The 23,873-nt window shown below is 39.8% G+C and overlaps 1 protein-coding gene across 6 annotated transcripts in view; it reads left to right on the forward strand.

Moving 5' to 3' along the window:
• The window catches only part of IL15 (interleukin 15), a 70,107-nt gene that overhangs the window by 4,779 nt on the left and 41,455 nt on the right, over nucleotides 1-23,873 (forward strand). For 2 of the 6 annotated variants that reach the window (XM_006193545.3, XM_014566735.2), the window contains exon 2: nucleotides 18,388-18,508. The exons of 2 other annotated variants lie outside the window; for them this stretch is intronic. The gene's annotated coding sequence lies outside the window, so the exon portion shown is untranslated. Of the gene's footprint in view, nucleotides 1-14,347; nucleotides 14,368-17,966; nucleotides 18,303-18,387; nucleotides 18,509-23,873 lie in introns of those variants that run through there. 2 more of the 6 variants (XM_032464001.1, XM_032463992.1) reach the window with 2 other exon arrangements.

Below are 23,873 nucleotides of genomic sequence, written 5' to 3' on the forward strand. Positions count from 1 at the left end.
TTGAATATCTCTGATCTAGTTCAACCTTATCCCCATCCTCTGTGCTTGATTTCTGGACTGCCATGGCTCACTGTGCCTAAAAATAAAGTGTGTGTGTGTGTGTGTGTGTGTGTGTGTAGGGGCAGTAAAAAGGGGTGTCTGGCTGCTATAGAGGCTTCCCACTGACAGCTCTGGTGAGGCTTGGAGAGCCTCTGTAGCCTTATTTCCAATCACACTTCCTCTGTGCTCTAGACACACTTGCTAGATTCCCTTGTCAGCCTTCAAGTGTCCTGCTTGGAATGCCCACCCTCTCTAACTTCTGCTGCCCTCTTCTACTGCCCAGGCAGAATTATTCTCTCCCTTATATAAGTGTATTTGGTGCTGTCTGCATCCCCCTACAATAGCCTTTCTCCCTGTAAGTTCACCTTATTGTGTGTCTGTCTCTAAATTTATGTCCTGGGTACCCAGCAGGGGGTTGGTCGTACTCACTGATTTCAACAATCATTGAACAGTTTGACAGCTGAGCAGAGGAATGCAAAAACAGGTAGGAAACATAAGTAATATAGCAAAACTCATTGCTGGAACATTATAATAAAAACATTATTTTAGGAAAATTGGTCTGGGTTAGGATTTATGGAAGAAGAAACAAAAAGGAAAAGAAAAGAAAAGAAAAGACATATTGGAGCCAAGGAAACCAGCCAGAAATCCGTCGCAGTCATTCAGGGGTGTGGTCTCATTTCTTAACCCATGTTAAATCCAGCAATTAATGCTTGGGTCTCTTCCTTGATGCCTTGTCAGCAGGACTGGAGAGTTCTTCATTTGCCTTCCTGGCCATCCCCCTCTCCTTAGTTTCCTTTTTTTCCTCATCAACACCTAGTTCAGTCTCTTTTCTGGTTCTGCACTTCCCTAACCTTTAAATGTAGGCGTCTGAGGGCTCAGTTCCTGGCCTTTTCTCTGTCTTTGCTCACTCCCTTGGTGATCGTTTCCTGCAGTCTCCTGGCTTTCAGTACCTTCCAACGCTGATACTTCATAAATGTGTGTCTTCAGTCATGGCCTCCCTCTGATCTCCAGACTCGTATACGCAAGTCTACTCAGCATCCCTGATCGGATATTTAGTATTCATCAGATTCCTGGCTTCAGCCCCTAGACCACTTCCCTCACTACTGCCTTCTTTATCTCACCTGAGAGCAAATCCGTTCTTTCAGTTGCATGGATAATCAATCAGTCAGTCTTGGAGTTTTCTCACACCCCACATTTAATCGGATTTTCTTACCACCTTCACCACTGCCACCCGGGTGCAGGCCACCACTCTCATGTCTCATGGCATAATGGCAAGAGTTGGTGTCTCTGTTGCTACCCTTCCCCTCCCTCTCCACCAAGATGGTTTTAATTATCTGTTTCCAGTGATCTGCCCTGCCTGCATTAAACAAACAAATAAAACCATGTAACAGACAGACAGAAAACACTCTGGAATGCAGGGGCTTAAGTGACAGTAATTTGTTATTTGTCATGATTCTACAATCTGGGCGACATTCAGCTGGTTGGCTCCTCCTAGGCTGCTCAGGAATGAAACATTCGAAAAGATTTCTTCATTTGTGTGTCTGACACCTCAGCTGGGCTGGCTGTGAAGTTAAAGGTTCCTCCTTCGAGCCTTCCTTTTCCATAAGAAATAGCCATCACAGCCCGTTAGAAATAGCCTGTTAGCCATTACATAGGCCACTCCCTGATCGCAGAGAGTTAATGTTCTAGAGACATTTTGTGTCCGTCTTTTTGTTTAGCTGAGGGTACTTTTTTTTTTTTTTGTACAATCTTCTTATAAACCTTGGAGACTCCCTGTAAACTTCATTGAGGTTCATTCCGTTGGGAAAGACATACTTAGAAAATTCTTAAAGCAGTCTCCAGTTTACTTTGGCTGTAAGTCAGAATGCTGTGGGAAAAGCCCTTAAAATTTTTATAAACACTTTGGTCTCACTGACAGGGTCTAGAGGTACTCTCTTAAATTTTTTCCAGCTGCATACCTGATTTGATCTTTAACCTGTGAGTACGTTGTGCTAATAGACTTTGGATTTGATCTTTGCCCTAAGACTGTTTCTTTCTTTGAGAATCTTTTGCTGCCTTGAGAGGCAATTTTTATTTTCCAACCTAAATGATTTCCTCTAAATTCGGGTTGAGTGATTTCCTCTAAATTTGGCTTGAGCGTTTTAGTTCCATTTTCTCTTCCTGTAATTACTCCTCGGCAGGGAAATGAAGCCAGGTATCAAATTCAGAAATCTTCTTAGCCAGGTCCACAAGTTCATTTGATACCTTTTCTTTCTACCATATTATTGTAGCCAAGCATCTGCCACTATGTTACATGAGTTCCCCTTCCTCCAGCCTCTAATAATAATTTCATCACTGCCTTTCTAGCTTCACTAAAAGTGTCCCTGCTACTTACTCCTCAGGTGTCTCCCCATCACCTGCTTTCATGTCAATTTACGTGTCAGTTATTAATTGCTATGTAATAAACTACCCCCAAGTTTAGTAGTGTAAAATAAGAGTCCTTTTTATTTATTCAAAGTTCCAAGGTTAGAAATGTGGACAGGACCCAGTGGCAATGATTTGTGTCTACTCCAGCATGTGTGTGGTCCCAGCTGGTATAACTCCAAAGATCAAGGACTATCTGAGATTTTGTTCAAGAAATTGGGTCATTTATATGGGGCCTTAGTGCTGGCTGTTGGCTGAGTTCCTTCATTCTTGGCTTTTCCACATGGCTGCATTGGGCTTACTCACAACATGGTGGCCTCAGGGTTGTCAAGTTTCTTACATAGTATCCAGCTTCTGTAAAGGAGGAAGTCAGATTCGAGGGGAGAGGACAGAGACTCAGCCACTTGCTGTGTAGAACGTCATGCTTGTTTGTGGAAGGAAGACATTGACGGCCACCATCTTTGGCGATAACCAGTCACACGTTGTGGTCCTGTTAAAACATTAATCAGCTCATGCCACACCTTTATTCAAAATCCTCCATTGCCTTCTCATCTCACTTCAGTAAAAGCCAGATTCCATCAGAGTGGTCAGTAAGGCCTCAGTGATTTGTACCTCTATTACCTGGTCTCCTCCTCCTCCCTTAGCTCAGGGCTTCAGTCGCACCGACAGCCTTTCTAGCCCTCAACCGTGCTGCTGTGTTCTTGTCTCAGGGTCTTTGAACTTGCTCTTCCCCCTGCCTAGAATGCCCTTCTCTCAGACATGGCCCACTCCCTTACCTGGTGGGGGGCTCGGCTCAGATGCCCCCCTTGCAGTGAGGCTTTCCCTGACTGGTGTACTTCATGTTACACTCCCACCAGCCCTCTCTGCTCAAATTCTGCTCCGTACCCATAACTGCCTGATATACTACCAAGTTTATACTACCCTATCCAAAACTCGGGTTCAGGTGTGTTCAGAATTCAGATTTTTTTCAGTGTTTAGAAAGGTAATTGTTATAGACTGAGCTGTGTCTCTCCCTGTCCTCATCAAATCTGTATATTGAAGCCCAACCCCTAATGTGACTGTATTTGGAGACAAGGCTTTCAGGGGGTAATTTAGATTAAATGAGGTCGTAAGGGTGGTGCCCTAGTCCAGTAGGACTGCTATCTCTATAAGTAAAGGAAGGGACACCAGGAGTGAACGTATGTAGGGGAAAGGCCATGTGTGGATGTAGTGAAGACAATGGCTGTCTTCTAGCCAGAAAGGCAGGCCTTAGGGAAACCAACCCTTCCAGCACCTTTATCTTGCACTTCCAGCCTCCAGACGGTGAGAAAATAACTTTCTGTTGTGTAACCCACCCTGTCTGTGATGTTCTGTTACGGCCGCCCTCCCAGCGCACACTGATGGAGCGATACAATGCCTTTGCTGTACCCCATACGACAACTATGGTAGATGGTAAGCTTATTCAGGTACCTCCTCCAAAGTGAAATTAAATACAGATTATAAATAGGCTTATGCCAGTTCATGTTTTGTTACTCAATAAATTAGACAAAGACTTTCAATTTTTAGAGACTTTTTGATGTAAGATTTTTCAGATAAGGGACAATGGTCTTATATATGTTTTATTCACCTATTTCTTTGTTAATTCCCATCTCTCCCCATTTGTGCACGAGCTACAGGAGAGCATGTGTTTTTGTTATTTTGTTCATCGCTATATCCCCATCACCTGTCAGTGCCTGGTGAATGATAGTCTCTCAATAAATACTTGCTGAATGGATGCTAAAGAGTAGGATATTTTAAAAGTAATGGGAAATAAAAGCGCTATTTCAGGAAGATCTAGTTTATTTATACATTTCTTTATTTATTGTGTTGCTTTCTTTCCCTCAGCAGTGAATGATTTGGAGTGCCTGGGGTGGGCCAGGCACCGTTCTAAGCCCTTGACTGGCTTTGGCCCAGTTGGAGGTACAAAGTGCAGGAAGCATCCTGGTGGCTTTGAGATTTCAATCCTGGGAGTCAGGAGAAGCTAACGTTGCAGGAACTGATGTGGGTTGTAGCAGAAACATGGAGGTGAGGCAGGGAAAGGCATGCACTTCGTTGTGGAAATGTGAGGATTGAGATAAAAGTAGAACATAAAACCAAAAATGCCCTGTAAGCCATTAGAAGTACTACACTGAAGACTAGCTGAGCTATTTGCAAAAGAGATTTTGGCTCCTGGGCTAATAGTCAGGAATTTTTGACTGAAGCCAACTGTCACAATATTTCCCCAGGAGGCAAATGTACATATGGAAGGTTTGGGGTCACATAAGAAGATGATAGGGACTTTACTGAGTTAGGCACCCTGAAAGAGGAGATGTTCAGGCAGTGTCTTCAAGAAAGGGCTGGCCAGTTTTCAGGTCTTCAGAAGAGAGTGTTAAGCTTTTCACACCTTCTACCCTTTTCTTGCCTGTCATAGCCACTCTGTCTGCTCCTCTCAGGATGGATTCTAGGTCCCTCATATGCCTATTCTTACCCACACATCTTTTCCTCAATTAAAAATTGAGGTATAATTGACATCTAACGTTATATGAGTTTCAAGTGTACAGCATTATGATTCAATATTTGTATATATGGCAAAATGATCACATCCCTAAGTTTAGTGAACATGTCACCATACATAGTTATGATTTTTTTCTTATGATGAAAAATTTTCAGATTTATTCTCTTAGCAACTTTCAGATATTCACCATAGTACTGTTAAGCATAGTCACCATGCTGTACATTGCATCCTCATGACTTATTTATATTATAACCAGAAGTTTGTACCTTTTGACCCTCTGCATGTATTTTGCCCCTCACCTCTGACAACCACCCATCTGGTCTCTCTGTGAGTCACCTTTTCTATGAAGTTCTCCTGGCAAAACCCCAACTTTACCCCATCTCTGGCCACCTGGAAATACTGACCGTATCCCTCCTCTGCGCCATCTCCACTGATGGATCTTTCTCTAAGAATCTGCGGTATATTCTGTATTGACTCGTGTTCAGGCTGTTCCTCTCCTTGGGTAAATGACCAAGGTGGTACAAAGGATGACACGAATTGTGATGGTGGAGTTGGTAAGGCTGAAGTTTGGGAAACGCCGAAGTTTGGGAAACGCCACATCCTTATGTGCCTGCCACCTTGCCTGGTACATAGTAGACCTTTAATTATGTTATTTTTGTTGTCAGTAACCTATCACATTGCTGAGCGGTCAAGTAACATAAGGTTCTGAGAACAGGAGTTTGACCAGATTTGACTGGAAATAAATCACTCATGATCACATAGCTATTAGAATCTGCCAGCATTTTCTTTATTGTTAGGGTCAGGACAGGAAGTAGAAAATTTCCTGAAGGCCCATTTTGGGCTAGGCTGCCAATGGAATCCTTATATTCATGTGTAGGATGACACAGATGAGCTTTTTGAATTAGAATGATTTTTTTGGAACTGAAAAAAAAAAGGGATGTTTAATATTTTGTGTCAGTTTTATTAGTTGACAGGATAAATTATATAAATTGCAAAGTAAATGCTTCAATAAATGAAAGGAATGAGAAGCAAGCCACACCCTAGTCTCTAAATTCTTCACGTAAAAATTCTTTCATTTCCTTAATTCTGCAATATTTGCCAACTATCTTGGAAAACAAATTCAATTGTACAAAGAAGATTAGAGAAATTTTGTAAGAAATAGTAGTATTATTAATATTGAATTTATTTGGTAGCTCTTTTCCTGAGAATCCAAGAGAACAAATGTGCAGGCATAACAACATTATTCTGTCACTTAAATATCTGCAGTAATCCCAAATGTCAGATTAAAGAAAAATGTATTATTTCGTATCTTTTGACTCCTCGATAGCAAGATCTTCATTCTCATTGTTTTGTGAAGGACTTCTAAAACTTTGGACATGCGGTTTTATGATGGCTTATTTGTTTTGATATGAGGTATTTCTCCTCTAAAATTTGACCTCTGTTAATTCGAAGTGTGTTACTCAGCCTCTGCAGCTCACACGGCATTGGCTTCTAGGCTATGGTTTTGAATCAGGCAGGGTAATAATGGACCAGAAGCTCTCGGAAACAATAGCAGATATGTATGATTTATTCAGTAACTTTTCTGTGCATGGCTCTCTGCCAAGTGCTGAGAGGGATAAAAAGATGAACCAAGCATGATTCCTTTTAGGACTTATTACCCAGTGGAGCAATTAATGTTCATCTATGAAGAGCTGAGTTACCCAGTGCACTACTGTCTGATCTCTGAACAGACCAGGCTTTCTTTCATTGCTCAACGTGTGAACGTGCCCCTCCCTCATTGGCAGTTCACTGTTTCATCCAGTGTCTCTTCCTCTCCTGTTTTTCCTAACTCACTTACCTGGGCCAGACACCGCATTCTGATACTATTTCCTCTGGGAATTGTTCCCTTAGACCTCCCAGGTTGGGCTAGGACTCTCTCATTCCTAATTTCATTTAGTACATATTTCAGGACAATTGGACCTCCATATCTGCAGGTTCCACCAAGGGGAGATCGAAAACATTCAGGAAAAACAAATTCCAGAAACTTTTAGAGAGCAAAACTTGAATTTGCTGCTCACCTTGCAAGGCAACTATTTAGGTAATATTTACATTGTATTTACATAGCATTTACAATGTGTTAAGTATTGTAAATAATCTAGAGTTGGTTCAAAGTATACAGTAGGATATGTGTAGGTTATATGCAAATACTATGCCATCTTATATAAGGGACTAGAGCATCCTTGGATTCTGATATCCAGGGGGCTGAGGTGGGGTAGGGGGAAGGGGTTGTCCTTCAACCAATCCAGGTGGTAAAAAGAAAGAAGACTATAGTTAGCATTTATTTTCTGCCATATGCCAAGCACCTTCACTTTGGTAATTGTCCCAAGCTCCATGAGGTGATTTCCTCACCACTTTTCAGGTGATGAAACTGAAACACCAGGCGTTGAAGGTGACTTGGCCAGACTCCACAGTGTGTTGGAATTGGAGTTCGAATCCAGGTCTCTCTCCAGAGCCTTCCCTCCCTGGAAAAACTAATAGGAGGCATGAAGATGAAAATGGAGGGGATCAAATTATCATTGTTTATAAGTGAAAGCCATGAAAATTAGCAAACTACTAAAATAGTAAGCGAGTTCAGCAAGATTGTCAGGCAGAAGAGCAACAAAAAGTCAGCAGCATTTTTCAACATTAAATAAAATGTTAACTAACATAACACAACAGTAAACACTCAACACAGCAAGAAGATGCTCTTACCACAGTCACATAGGGCTTACTTGAGGATTGTATGGATGGTCCAATATTAGAAAATCTATCAATATAATCCTAAGGGATTCAGGAAGAGTTATTATCTTAGATAAGAGCTTGGTAAGATTAGACAGGATCTTCCAAATAAATACACTAACGAGTGAGTGAAAGAATCAACGATCCATACTAAAAAGTAAACATCATACTTAATACAGAACTTTAAAAAGCAATTTTCTTAAGTTTTGGGAAATGATGTCACTATCAGTACAACTATCTAGCAGAGTGTTGAAGGCAAAGATAATAATAACATCTCATTTTCACTTGAGTTCTTACTATGTGCCAAGCACCATTTTAAGTGCTTTATATGTTTTGCTTATTTAAACAGTAGTCGACTCTGAGTTCTTTATTTATCTTTGTTTCTTATATCTTTTTGCTTCCTCCCCAAATTATGTTAAACAGGGTCAATGAAGGGTGAATTTTTCTGAGATCTCATATGCTTATGTATTTATTAATTTGGTCTGTGCATTCAAATAATGGTTTCTCTGGATATTTAATTCTCGGTACAAGGTTATTTTTCTTCCACATCGTGGGGTCTCTACTCCATTATCTTCTTGGATCTGTTGTTTCTTTGGAGAAGCCTGATGTCAGTCTGACCTTTGCTTTCATGCTAATGAATATTTCTGAAGTTCCTCCCAGGCTTGAATGTTCTTCAGTGCCACTAAAATATGCCTGACTTTGCGTATGGGTTTGCTTTTAATTTATCTTCTTTGCCACTCTACTATCTTCTTTATTTTGTGGTCTTAGGTTTACAGGTTTCAAAAACATCTTGCTTGTTTTCTCATTTATTTCCTTTCTTCTCCCAGACCGCATGTGGGCAGAAGCTGCAGTTTCTGCTTTCATCCTCCGTGTCACTTGACTCTTCCTTCAGTTTCCCCAAATATTATTTCCCTAACATTCCCCACGATGCTGCTGATCTAACTGTGTAGCTCATTCTTCCACGCTCCAACAGTATTCACTCTAGCATTCAAGCTACTTACTTAATTCCTTACTTATTCCTTATTTTTTAAAAAATTTTATACCCAATTATTTCTTTATAATTTCTTCCTCCTGATTCATGTGTCCAAGATCCATCTCACTGTTCTACAAGCTTGTTTTGTTTTGTTTTTTGTTTTTTCAGTTCCTGTTTAAATTCTTATCTCTTCCACTAGGCTTTCCCCATCTGGCATGCATTTTTCCAGTATTTGTCTCTCTTTTAAAGGGTTTCCACTATATAGTCTTCCCTGTAAGCATCTCTTTCTTAAATTGAGAGCACCGTCAGCCTAGTATTGTCAGCCAAGAGACAAAGCCATAGCTTACGTCCCTCCAAATGTGTTGGTTGGGGCATCCTTCAGGTTAAAGACCCTTTACTGTTGCCTTCTGGATTTAACAACTCCACGACTCTTCACTCTTCCGATACCTTGTTCCTCAAGGATCCTTCCCAGTCTCTTGCTTTTGGTGCCCCACCCTCTGGTAGTAGTGATGGGAAAAACCTTTACTTGGACCCAGTTATGCAATTGTGCTGCCCGTTTTTCTGAAGGCCCCATGAACAGGCCCACCAAGTATCAGTCAAGTGAAGCATCTCCCAATGCTGCCTTTCAGGGACAATGAGAGAGGGAACAGGATGCAGCAACTAGAACCTTCCTACTCTTCTTGTCCTCCACTTCTGACCCCTGATTCTGTCCAGTTCTAGGCTTCCAAAGTGGCATACAATTTCCTTCTCCCTCCCAAGGGATTTTCACAGATTTGGCATCCCTTCCTAAGCATGGCTTGGCATTCTACGAACCACCTTATTTCTTCAGAACCCATAGAGCAGATTTCCAGAGAGGAAGCCAGCTGCCCTTGCTGGCTCCTTGTCTAACTAGGAGCTGCCTGAGATGAATTGCTCTCCCTCCTCCCAACTGATTTATTCAAGAAACAGTAGATATGTGATCTTAGTGGATGTACTTACTGGAAGGGACTTTAGACACCTTCCAGTCAAGTCTCCCTACTTTAAAGCTAAGGACACTGAGGTTAAGAGACATGAACTACCTTGCTCTGGTCACATAGCTGTCTAAAGACAGGACTGGGACCAGGGCCCAAGTCTCTGGGCCACCAGCCCATTCCATGGTTTTGGTGAGATTAGGGAGGCTCCAGTTTTCATCAGGGAGCCTTCAGTCTCAATATTACATCAACTACAGTTTTGGAAATCATAGCATTTTAATACTGAATAGGATGGAAAGATGGCAGTCTGCATGGAGTCTAGTTGGTCAACACCACCACTGTTTACATGAGTCCAAAGAAAGAGATTTCATTTCTGTAAAAATGAACGTTTGTAGCCCCAGCCCATGGTAGTGACACATTTAATGTTAGTTGCTTAGAAGGCTCAGTTCTGTAACTGAGTGGAGATAATTTTCTGTGTTGCAGAGATATTCTACAAGACTTCCCATCTGCTTGGTTCTCATTCCATGCTTGTTAAAGAATCTTCTGATGAGTAATTCGATCATTTAAGTTCACCCTCTGTTATTTAGGGATGGTTCTGGTTCAAGAAGCAGCCACCTATATTTACCTCTTCATGACCCCTTCTGAAAACAAACAAATAAAGAAGCCCTCAAAAGAAATCTGACATTTTAAACTTCAAAATGCAGCCACCTTGGACATCCTGTATAAGGACACACAGCAGAGAGGGTCAAAATCCTAAAGACCATAACAAATATGGAGCCCAGTGGCAGGTATGAAGCACACTGACTGATGATGTCAGTACAGCCCGTTTTCTTTGCACAAAGGCTGAGGACCATGGAAGAAGTGGCAGAAAGCAGAGAAAAATGGAAAGCGAAGATTAGAAAGAATAAACAAAGGCAGTCTATTCATAGTAGTTTTAGTAACTACTGTTTAAATAAGACTACTTAATGAGACCAAGGAAAGAGGAGGTAAAGAACTAAAACAGATTAAGTCTCCTAATCTGGGGGCAGGCATTCTGTTAGCTGTGTCCCAGGTAACTACACACAGCTCTGGTGGAGAGGAGCGGACCAGCAATGCTGAAAGGGAAGACAAGTTCCACCATCCAGACCAAGCAAAGCCAGCAGTCACATGGACCACACGAGAACTCACCAGTGCAAGCACTCTGCCAATTTTTAAATAAACTTTGTTAATAGAGACAGCCAGCCTCTTAGCAGTATTGTAAGCATTACTGCTTTGCTATGTAGACTTGAGGAGTTTAGTCTCCTTGTCAGGGAGGAGCCCAACAAGCAGCGTCTTAGAAATAAGACGTTTGGGACCACTCCGGCACGTGTGTGGGCACTGGACCCAGTTATGCAATTGTGTTGCCAGGCTGGGTTAGGTCGTTTGATCTATTACATAGAAAGCCAAATATTTGGAATGGGAAACACCAGAGATATAATCAGCAAGAAAAATAAAACATTAGGAGAATGAGAACCAGCTCTAGCAAAACCAGAGACAGAGCGCTGAGGGGTTGTCGGTCTAAAGTGCATCTGTATTTAATCCAAGCTCAGCTTTGCCTTCACTTTTTTCCACTTAATTGTTAAGTGCTATTTCTGAGGATTGTGGTAATCGCACCTCTTTTGCTTCTGTTAGGGATTAGTGAGAAGCAATAGAAATGTTTGAATCCAGTTATTTGCCAGCGGGAGACGTGGTACATAATTAAGCTGCCATTTCCACTGATAGGTTATTATCAGCAGGTAGTAAGAAGTGTGCATCATTGTAAATGGTCATACGGCATTTCATGCTGCAACAGATGAGGTATGTCTTCCGCGGCAGCACCGAGCATTCATGTAGAGATCAGTGTCATTACAACTGTTATAAATCACAACATACTGCTTTAATAGTTAAACAATTATCTGTAGTGGCAGTACTGGAAAATTGCTTAGTAATGACTGGCTGATTTTTATGATGAAGAATGATTTTTGTATAGATCTTTTTATACAACTACCTGAAGAATGCCAAAGAAGAACATTCATTTTAAACAGGTTCTTAGGAACTTTTTGCTTTTTGGCTCATTTATTTTTAACTGCAAATATTTGAAGGGTCAGAAGGTCACCAAAATAGCTTTTTTTTTTTTTAGAGTTTAAAATTATAGATATTGAATATTCCGATTATATGAAAATACTTCATGTAGGACTAAGGCCAAAACTGGCTGCTACTAAATTCAGGTCTACCTGGTTTTCCGTTTGGGAAGCCTCAAGTTAACAAGGGGATGTCTTAGTCTATGAGATAAAAGGAAAATATTGTTTTATTCTTGGAGAGCTCAAGCTACAAGTTGTCTCTCCCTTTTTTCTCTTCCCTTTCTCTCAGTGTTACTCCTTTGCCATTCTTCTCCGCTTCTCTCTCTCCTCATTATGATTTTTATGTTCTTCAAAACGTGGCTCAGATTTATCAGCTGTAACAGCCTCACCTGAGCCAGCTGTCTCTTCCCCTTCAATTCTGCTGTCCTAGACTTTGCCCTATTCATGGAAAAGTTGAACAGATTTCTTCTTCGTGAGAATTTTAAAGTCCTGTCAAGGGGTATGTGTTCCCATCTAGACCACTGCAATCCAAAGTATGAAGACGTTTGTTCCCAGAATTTGACCCAGTAAAGAGCTTGCACCAGAATGTAAATTCACCGCATCACTGACAGCACATGTTGAGTTCACCCAACACTTTTTTTCTAACAAGACTTCCCTGAAAAAGGAATTGGTGCAAGCTTTCTTCATTGTAAACTGGCACTGTAATACCATGGAACTAGACTCTGAGGACATTAATGGCCTCTGAGGATGTTTCTCTTTCCAATCCTGAGGGTGGAAGAGCCTGTTTGAGGGATGAGATGACTGTTAATAGTGAGGTGTCCTATTCACAGCGGGGATAATCACTAAGGGATCGCATGTTCAGATGCTCACTGTGTCCTGTGTCGTCTGCATGGATGAGCTCACTTGAACTTCACAATAACCCAGGACGTAGGTATCATCATTTTCCCTAGGCTACAGTTGAAGAAACTGAGGCTCTGAGACATTAATTAACTTTCCCTAAACCTTACTGTTAGTAAGTGGCTAAGCTGGAATCTAACCCAGATGTGCCTGAAACCAAAGTCTGTACTATACCTAGGTCAGGGCTGACCAGAAGAAGTTTCTGCAGCGATGACAATGTTCTCTGTGTGCTGTGTCCAGTATGGTAGCCACTAACCACGTGTGGCTTCTGAGCACTTGAAATGTGGCTGGCTCAGCTGAGGATGTGCATTTCTAGTTTCATTTCATTTCAGTTTTACTTGTGTATTTAAATAGCCACATATGGCTCATGGCTACTGTATTAGACAGCACAGCTCCAGATACTTTTAAATGTTGCTGACTACAAGCTAATAAGGGGAAAACCAAGTCAGGAAAATACATTAAGAGAATGTGCTGTTCTTTCTCTATTTCTAGATTTTCTCTGGATCCCACTTTAAAAAAAAATGTTTTTTTTAGAAGGAAAGAAAGAGACAGAGAAAGGAAGGAAGGAAATGAAGGAAGGATGGAAGGAAGGAAAGAAGGGAAAGAAAGAAAGAAAGAAAGAAAGAAAGAAAGAAAGAAAGAAAGAAAGAAAGAAAGAAAGAAGAAAGAAAGAGAGAAATGAAGGAAGGAAGGAGAAAGGAAGGAAGGAAGGAAAGAAAGAAAGAGAAAGAAAGATTAATTTTAAATCCATTGCTATATGGAAGCAATAGGATTCAATTAAAAAACAAGTTATTGACTGCCTCCTCTTGGTTGATGCCCTGTGCTAGGCTGTAGGCATTATGAATAAATGAATAAGAAGTGGTTCCTGTCTTCAAGGAGCTCATAGTCTAAGTAACTTTGTAGAGGATCTTATACATTTTTTTCTCCAGAGTTTCTTTTTTTATGATTACACAAAGTATTTAAATATCTGCTAATAGTTTGTGGTGTTTTGCTTTTAATTTTTAATTTTTCAGTTTTTTAAAGAGGTCATCTATTTCCACAGTTTAAAATTCAAAAGGTACGAAGTGCTTTTAATTTCCTTCCATAGAAACAACTGGTGCTCCCATTTTCTATTGTGCGTCTTTGTCAGTAGTTTGTGCACACACAGGAAAATGAACACATGTATTTCTTCCTTCCCCTTTTTAGAAACAAATACACACTATTGACTAATCTTGCTGTTTGGACTTTGAAAATATACTTTGGCTACTTTTTCATTCTAGTACTGAAAGAACTTCTCATTTTTTTTCCTATGGATGCATAATATTTTACTTAATGGACATATCTTTATTTAAGCATCCTTCTATTGTTTTTTATTGTTCCCCTATTGCTATTTCCATCCTTCTGCCATTACTGAAAATATTGAGCTGAGTAACTTTAGTAATTATACAGAGTGAACTGCATTCGTCTTTCCCAGAGCATATTCCACAGAACACAAGTCTCAGAAGTTGTTCAACATTAAAAGAGGTTCTGTGACTAAATAACTTTTGATATCTCTGGGTATTCATTGACAGTTCACAGTGCATATCGTCAAACTAAAGGAAGTCCCACAATACTCTATGTCCGTTTAATCCAAGTCTTTCCCAACCCTACATTTTCTCAACTAATAGAATGCACTATCTGTGTAGGCTGAGTTCCCTGGGAAGTGACTCCGAGATAGGAATGTACATGCAGGAGACTCACCAGGGCATGTTCTCAGGAGCAGCGCCCGATGGAAGTAAGGTGGGTAAGAAGGAGAAGGGGAGTGGGATGCTGGCAGCAGAGGCCTCAGCCGACAACTCCCATGGGGAGTGTTCTCAAGCTGAGATGACCCTTTAGAGATGTTCCAACTCCAGGGAAGCAGGCTATTCGCCCAGGGAGGGGCTGTGACCTTGTACTAGGCAGCTCTCTTCCACTGAGAGCATTTCTGGGAAGAGACTCAGCTCTGAGCTCTCAGCTGGGGTGATGGGTGCCTCAGTGTTCACTCCAGCTCTAAAGAGCATCTTTGCATCTTTTATGGAAATGCATATCTATTCTTAGAGAGCCTTGCTGGTCAGAGAAAGTCACTTGGCCTCTTTGGGACGCATCTTTCTTCTCTATGAAAGGTGGGTGCCTGACTGGACCTTCTTTGGAGTATCTATCATTTTTTGCTTTTAATTCCATTTAAATATGTACTAATTGAGCTCCGGGGTAAGAGCCACATTTCCCCAAACATGTGTTTGTCCACATGGAGGCCAGCGATCTGAACAGGTCAGCGGTAATCTTCCATTATCACTGCTCTGCACTTTTGGAGAACATCTATTTTCATAGCACTTTGAAGGGTATGTCACTTAACTTGAAATAGATTATTGGGGCAAAATGGCATAAGAGCTGAGTTGAACGTCTTTGTTTTTTAAGTATTTTGATTACCCCTTGTTAGATGTTTCCTGGAAAAGCTAGCCTGCTAACTTCCTAGAAACTAGTAATTTATTAGTTAATAAAGATAAGACTACATGGGGTATGAAAGGCAAGAGTCCATCTAGCTTTGAACCACAGCCTTAGGTGCTCTTATTCATTCTTTCGAAGCTCAGGGGGTAAACAGATGTAGCCAAAAAGCTATAGCAGTTCCCGGGGTCCTTCCATTTGAGAATCCAGTGGGTCTGAGTGCATTTCCTGTGCCTTTCAGCGCACTTGCTAATTTCATTCTCTGCCTCCTGCAGAGTTCATCAGTTGTGGTGGCCATCCCGGAAGCTTGTTTCCTGGGTGGAAAAGAAAAAGGCATAAGGAACATTGCTCTTAGGTGTGTCCTATAGAGTTGGTGAAGGTTCCACAGAGAGGATAGAAAGAAAAAAAATCCAAGAAAAGTCTCAAAGGAAAAATTGTTATCGGATAATAGAATTGGGAAGTAAAACCAGGACTAAGGAGTTGGCTGTTATATGAACATGATGTAGAGGAAAAAGCAAAAATGAAAAAACAAAAAGCTAATAAGATTGATGGCTGTGTCTGAGATCAACTTTTGAATTGAACAAACATTTCCTTCAAAAGACGTAGTCATTTTTCCTTTCAACAAAAAGCGTCATAAGGATTCTTGCTCTTCTTATTATTGTATAATAATAACAGATCAGGTGAGAGATTGTTAAAAAGGGAATTTGAAAGGGAATAAACTAGAAAAGACACTGCTAGAGAGTGGGAAAAGTGATGGAATAGGAATTTGTCTTAAATCGATCCAAAATGAATTACTCTTTTCTGAACAATGATTGCCTCTTCCCCTTTCCTGCATAACTGGTGGTATCTAAGACCTATTTATACTAACTCTTTAATGTTTCCAGAACGCAGGACGACTCCCCCCATAATCCATTTTTAATTACCCATTTGCAAAAGCGTCAGATCCTATAGCATTTTGGTTGCTTCCAATTATTCAGTTGTCTAGTTCATTTAAAATCCCAGTCTCCTCTCCGTATGTTCCCTCAGCTCATGTTAGAAAGAGGATGTGGTCCGCATTTTCATGCTTTCTAACCTCCTTCTGGTTTTAACCACGGAGAGTTGGGGACTGAGAGGGTGGCCTAGGGCAGATGGACCAGACAGGCCCTGACCTCACCAGGCCATCCTCTGGTGGCTGTGACGTCTCCTTCCTCACTAACAGTAACCAGGCATTGATACCTTCTGTGTGGGGGTTCCCACAGTTGGGCTCTCCTGCGGGCCATGTGTGTGAGTTCTTCCACACACCTCTAGTGGCCTCTCCACCGACACTCTGTAGGCGATTAGGCTGAACCTCTCTCTACCTCTCAGCTCTCTCCCCTGGTGACACAGCCCTTGAGTCCCTTTGCAAGGAGGCCAGCCTTGAGCCATGGGAAATTCACACAGCTTTGCTGGATCACACGCTGGAAACAAAATGTGATACTTTTCTCTGTTTTTCTTTTTCTTTTTTCTTTAGTCAGGTAGGTTTAAGAGCAAATCAATCCCACCAGTGGACATGATGTCCAGCCAGGGGATGAGATGCCAGCCTGTATTAGCTCAGGCTGCCATAACAAAGTCCCATACCTGGACTTCTGGAGACAGGGAAGTGCAAGACCAAGGAGCCAGCTGACTGAGTGCTCTGGTGAGGACTCCCTTCCTGGCTGGTAGATGGCTGCCTTCTTGCTGTGTCCTCACTTGGGTGGGTGCGGGGGAGCTTTATGAGGTCTCTTCTCATAAGGGCACTAATCCCATCATGACGGCCTCACCCTTATGACCTCACTTAACCCTAATCCAAAGCCTCATCTCCAAATACCATCACAGTGAGGGTTAGGGCTTTGACATAAGAATTTGAGGAGATACAGTTTAGTCTGTAGCACAGTGTCTCTTGTATAAGTCCTGCCATGTTCCTGGCTGATGATTCCAACCATTGCCTTTCCCTTACCTTCCTGATATTTCAGTCTTCTTATATGGACCAGAAATGGGGTCTTGGGGTGCAGTTGGTGGCTTGGAGGTAGTAGAAGTAGTAAGAGTTTGCCTGCCTTTGAGTTCACTCTGGAGCAGCTGTCTGGACCTAGCAACAAAGCACTCCTTAGAATGTGGGACAACTTAATGCTTCTTCATCCCCAGCATTGGGTTCAGTTCCAGGGCAAGAGTAAAGCCACATTCAAAGTCTATTCCTCACCCACCCTCCTGAATTCTGAGCCTCTGCAAACAACATCCCCTTTGCTGGAGTAACATTATTCACTCTTCAAGGCCAGCTCAGCTGCACCTCACTGATGTACTTTCAAGTCCCTCATCTTCCTCTTTTCTATAGGATTAAGTCACACTGTGGTTTTTCACGGGGCTTTCTTCATTCTGCTATTAAAATACTAGGAGCATTAGTGAGTTGTTTGCGGGGTTTTTCCTCCACTGGTTGGCATGTTTCTTATAGATTAAGACTAGTTATCAAGCAAAGGTCCTCATACACAATAAGTTTTGAGTAAATACTTTTAAATAAGTAATTCAAGTAGATGCCAGCTGGCTGGCATGCATATTGAATGGCTAAACTTTTGGAACTTACTACTGTATTGAACTTTTAGTAAATAATAGAAATGAGATTACATGGATAATTTATTATTACTAATAATATAAGTATTCTTTATATCACAGACCATACTGAATTTTGTTTAAGATGTTTTTTGATTTATTTTATAAGTTAGGAATTACGTTGCTTAACTTTTTTAAATGGCCTACATAAGTTAGACTACCTTTTTTTAAAATTAAGAAATATACTATTTTAAGGCTTTCTAATGGTGTAATCTGTTGGTATATTCAAAACCCTTCAAAATCACATATCCCTTGGAGCCATGATGTTATAATATTCCATGTTACTACTGAGTGTCTGAGTGGAGACTTTGCCATTTCACTCTTAGAACAGATGTTTGCAACTTATTTTCAGCATCTTCCTTAGAGTTGCTCAGTAAATTGACATGAAGTCCACAAATACATTTGACATCACATTTACTTTGTGCTGTTTTGTGGGAAAATTAAAACCATTTTAGGAGGGAACTGCATGAAATGTTATAGTTTATTTTAAGTGATGTATGATTATTTCTTTCCCCAAATGAAGTAGCTATAGTCAATGTGGATGTGAGTTAAATTACGAGGAAGGCTGAAGATTTTAGGAATAAAGCCAAAGAAATTCCTATTGACTTCTGAAGCTTTCTGCATATGAGTCTTCCTGCCTTTTCAGGCATGATCAGGTATGGATGTAGTCATAAATCCAAGGAATGAAGACTATTCAGTGCATAATTTTTAATCTTTTTATCTTACCTTTGACTCCTACAGAATCCATTCCTATGTATGGTCATGTGGCTCTTTAAAGCAATGTCCCATCATGTGTCACGCTGGTGATGTCACAGGAAGCAAAGAAGTCAATGGTAGCAATAGCCAGCCTACAGAAGGTCATGTAAGTAAGGTTTTAAGAATTACATCATGCAGTATAGACCCGTTTATGTAATAATGTAACTAATAATAATGAATACGTGGAATCCACGTTATAACATCATATATATATATACACCCGGAAGTTTTTAAGAAATGAGCATCTTAGTTGAAAAAGAAAATGCCATTTGTCACAGAATGTTGAAAGAATTTTCTAAGGACAGAGAGCATTGCACATAACAGAGGTGGGTAAATTTTCTTCTGAAAAGAGCCAGATAGTAAATATTTGATTCTTTGCCAGCCAAACGATTTCTGTCACAACTGCTCAGCTCTACTGTTGTTGGTGGAAAACAGCTGTAGGACATGGGTAGGCGTGGCTTTGGCCTGACAGAACTTCATTTACAAAAACAAGTGGCAGGTGAAGTTTGGTCTGTGGGTCATAGTTTGGCAACCCTGGGTATATAAGGTGAAGAAATTCTGCATCTCACTTTCTACTATATTGCTAAGTTAATTTTAAAGAAACTGGGGTGGTTGAGGTTGATTAATAAATGTAATGCAACTATCAAATTGCTGAATGATTTAACTAATGTGAGGAAATTAGAGAATAATGTAGATTAAAGTGTTTAAATGACTACTTGAAACTGTGGAAAATGTTTGCGAATAATGTAAAATTAAATACAATCTCAAAAAGTAAACAAGCTAAAGCCACAGAAATTGAAATCCAAGGAACTGGCTTCTTCTTGATAAAGTGAACACACACTTAATTTTTACTTTCAGTTATAATCTTTAGGTCATTAGAAAAAATTTCTGTACCATGTGTATAGAACAAGAGAAGCAGTGGAGTGAATATAGGAGTTTATGAAAAGTGAAACTTTTTTACAAAAGTCCTAAGAGGAAAAAAAAGTAATTCCTTTCTTGTGCAATCATTTCTGGCCTCAGAAAATAATAAAATAAATGTAAATTGAAAGAAAAAGTATGAAGAAAATGTTGCTCATAATTACCTGCAAAGGAAAATGTATCCTCCAACTTCATGTGCTTCCTTGAAACTCCTCTGTTTCCTAGATTTTTTTTTTTTTAAGAATTCAGTAAACTCAAGAAACAACTTACTGACAGTCTTAGGGTTAAACATGTTTTGTGTGTTGCTATCATTGAGGCTCAAAGAAGAAGACGTTGGGCAGTTTGGATGTTGAGGGACAGAACTTGGACCATTTTTATAGTAGCAACATAGCTCTGAATTGTCTTGTCACTGTTTATGAAGAGGAATAAACAGACGATTTCTAAAAATTCCATTATGAGCAATTCCAGGGCAAAAACCAGGGGAATTTTCTTTCAATAAAATCATACTTGAAATATGCAAGAAATTAAACAGGACTCTCCCATCAGTTGTTTTGAAGTCATAAGGAAAGTGCTTTCTGTTTTGAAATTCTTGATGGCAAGATTTTCAGCTACAGCTTCCTTCCTTTGTAACTTAAAAGCAGAGGCATTTAGATGTGGTGGTTTTGTGGAGGCCTGTGAAAGCTACTCTTATCTGATGTGAAGGAGGGTCTCAAGATTTCAGCTGTATTTCTCATTACCTTTCTGATTATCGAAGTAACGTGTTCACTCTAGTAAGAGTGAAAACTACAGAAAAGTGTAAAGTGGGGGGAAATGTCACCAATAGTGTAATAACTAAGAGACAGCTTATTACATGATTCTTTCCAGGGTTACTTTTTCTGTATAGCTGACGTAAAAATACTGAAAATCTGCCTTGTACTTTTGTTTATTTAACAGCAAACTGTGACATTTCCCTGTGACATACTATTTTTAATGTGTATGTAGTACTCCAACTTAAAAATGTATCACAACCATTATAATATTTTAAATTTGTGGTTATTAAAATAATACTTCAGTAAATATATTTTTGAACAAATCTCTGACCAGATTGCTGAAAATTTTATTAGGAAAGTTTTCTAGGAGGGAATTAAGATATTTAAAGTTATAAATATTTTAATGGTGCTGAAGACATATTCCAGAAATTATGTACATGTTTACACCCTCGTCATCCCTTTGTGAGTCTTGGTGACGTTGTACCCTAGTAAGTGCCGACATTTAACAATTTTAAAACAATCCTTTCTGGTTCCACAATGAATGGGGCAGTGGATTGTGCCAAATGGAATTCTCTTGGAAATCACATAGGATTGTGGAAAGACCCACAAACTAAGTCTATAGCAAGACTCAGAGACAATGACAAGCCATAAAATTCAGAACATGTGTAAAGTGTTGGTAAAAGCAACTGAAGCCAGTAGAATTTGCACGGGAAGTTCCACTGGAGTGACAGAGGAATGTGGGAGTATGAGGGGGCCTAGTGATGACAGCTGTCAAGTCACCAGCAGATAATATTCCACCAAGGAAAAAGCCCTTTTCTGACTGGAAGCTGAGCTTGAACATGGAGTCACTGCTGGGAGACGTGGAGAAAGATTCTTCGTCCACGTGGGTGGTGGACTGCAACACGCACATCTCTCCAAAAGGAGGGAAACGCGTTGGTAGGAGGGGTCTGTGTCCCTTAGTGGTAGCTTCTGGTGACAAAGCTGGAGGAGGTCAGAACTGGTGCGGAAGCTCTGACGGACTCCACAAGGTGCATCCTGCCAGGTTGGGCTGTGCACCTGCCCGCCTCATGGGTTTCCTGCCTGGACTTTCCTCCTGCCGTGGAAATGTGGGCAAGTTAACAGGCTGCCTGGCTAATCTCTGACCGGTGGGATGCAGGAGTTAGTAACACATTCCTGTGCCTCTCTCTGCCTGGGCGTGACTGCAGCAGCTGCATTTTCGGTAGCTCTGCGCACTGAGAAATGGCCAGCCCTGCAGCACTTCCTTCCCTGGCTTCATCTCTTTTCCTGCTGCTTTCCCATTTCTACTTTCTCCCGCTTTCCTGGAATTGCACTCTTTACTGGCATACTTTTTCTGTGCCTTGTGATGGTGTCATATCCTTATTGTTTGCCTGAATTCCTTTGGGATTTCTTCTCTGATTCTTGAGTTATTTAAAAATATGCAGTGTTTATTTTTCAAACAATTGAGAATTCCTCATTAGTTTATTTGTTACTGACTTCACAACCAGAATTCTGTCAGATAACAAAAAACGAATCATTTCAGTCCTTTAAATTTTGTAATGACTTGTTTTAAGGTCATTACGTAGGTGAACCTATGGGCATCTTTGGCAATTATTCCAAAAGTAAAAAGGGTAAATTTTGCTCTTCTGGGGCAATGCACCCTACATGTCAGGTAGATCATGTGTGTTAATTGTTTTTTCCTGCTTTATCCTTGCTGAATTTTTCTTTTCCTGTTGCTCTATTACTTTTGAGAGAGAGATTTTAAAATCACCCACATGATGGTGAATTTGCCTCTTTCTTTTTTCTCTGGTTCTATTGATTTTGCTTTATAAACTTTAAAGCTATGACTTTAGGAGGCTGCATTTTGTTTTTTATCGTGATATCCCCCTGGTGAATTGACCTTTTTTTGTGAATGAAATGCCCCCGTATCTTTCTAATAAGTGACTTGTCTTCAATTATGCTTTTTCCAATAATAGTATATCTACCCCAGCATACTTCATTTAGTGTTTGCAATGATATATATTTTCCCTTCCTTTTGCTTTCAGCCTGCCTTTGTCCTTATGTTTCAGATGTGCCTCCTGTAACATGTAGCTGTGTTTTTACATTTTTGTTTTTAATTTAACCTGACAACCTTAGTGTTTTACAGAGAACATGTAGTCCATTTTCATTTAGTATAATTACTGATATAGTTGTGTTTCTATTACCAACTACTATTTCTTTTTTCTATTTGACCCATCTCTTTATGTAGTTTTTTCTTCCTTTCTTGCCTTTGTTTGGATTAACCAACTTTTATTATCCTGTTTCCTCTACCAATTTAATTAACATTATTTTACTCTTTTATTTGATACCTTAACTATTATTATATCATGTATCTTTTAAAGTTGTTACTCTAGATATCAGTTGTTAAAGATATTACAATATGCATTCTATCTAATGATTTTTTTTAAAGAAGAGATTATTTCAGTGTGATTTAAACTTTTCCAGAGGAATACAAATTCAAATTATTATAATGAAGTGAGGCTATCATTGACACCTAAACTTGGTCAAAAGTTCACAAGAAAAAAACTATTCCCAGTTTCATTTATGGATATCAGCGAAAAACTTCAGAAAATTATTAGCAGCAGCTGATTAAAGGAGTGATATATCATGATGAAGTAGGGTTCATTCCAGGGATGACAGATTATGAACCGTATTAAAATAATTCATCATAATAGTTGATCTAAGGGGAAAAATCATGTTAGCTTCTACTCATTTGACAAAATTCAACAGCCATTCTGGATTTTTTTTTTTTTAAAGAGATAGCTCAGTAAAGAAATAGGTAAACATTTTATAACCATGACAAGCTGACAAACTATGTATGTGTTCACACATCTATATACACTAACTCAGCCCAGAGACAGCATCATAAATAATGGCAAAATGCTAGAAGCCCTTCTGCTATTTCTGCTCAAAAGTACAAACAGGGTAAGTGTGTCTGTCTCTCACCCCTGGTAGTGACGTTGTATTAGAATTCTTAGATAATAAAGCCAGACAAGAGAAAGAAATTGGCAGTGTAAAATATAGAAAGGTGGAAGTAAAACTGTTATTTGTAGAAGACATAACACTTAGAAGACCCAAAAGAATCTAACTGAAAAATTTCTACTACTCAATTCCAGCATCTTAAAAAAAAAGATAAATCTGACTTATTAAAAAAAAAAATCTTTTGGTTGGCAAAAACCAAACCAAAACAAAACAAAACAAAAACTCTGGGGAAATTCTAAAGAATGATAAACTGGGAAAAAATATTTTCCTCTCAGATCACCAGGAGTTTTCTTTCTAAATGTATTTTTAGAAGTTATGAGTGTGGGGAGGTCCCAAGCAGTAGAACAGTGGGCAAAGGTGAATAAACAGTTTGCATGAGAAAATACAAATTGTATTTGGATTCACGAAAATAATTCAGCCTTGTGTAAAATGCTAGTTGTTGTTTAATTTTATTTAAGGAATATGAGAATATAAGCATATATTTCTAAATCTGCTTGCATTTCATAAGGAAACTTTCAAGCATCCACGAGAACTAACTAAGAATGGTTGTCGAAATCAAGAGAAGCCAGTGGAGGGAAAATAGGGTGTTTCACAGGGACAGGAATCAGGGCGCAGTTTCTAAGTGAATACCTTTTCCCTTGTTCTGTTTTCAACCATGAAAATACATTACCTTTACAAAAAAATATAATAAAATGTAATTTTTAAATTTTGTGTTTCAGCTGTACATTATAACTTGACATCTGCATGCATAGTTATCACCCCCATAAGTCAATAAAATGTAATTCC

This window comes from Camelus ferus, chromosome 2, assembly GCF_009834535.1.
Source record: "Camelus ferus isolate YT-003-E chromosome 2, BCGSAC_Cfer_1.0, whole genome shotgun sequence".
Classification (NCBI taxonomy): domain Eukaryota; kingdom Metazoa; phylum Chordata; class Mammalia; order Artiodactyla; family Camelidae; genus Camelus; species Camelus ferus.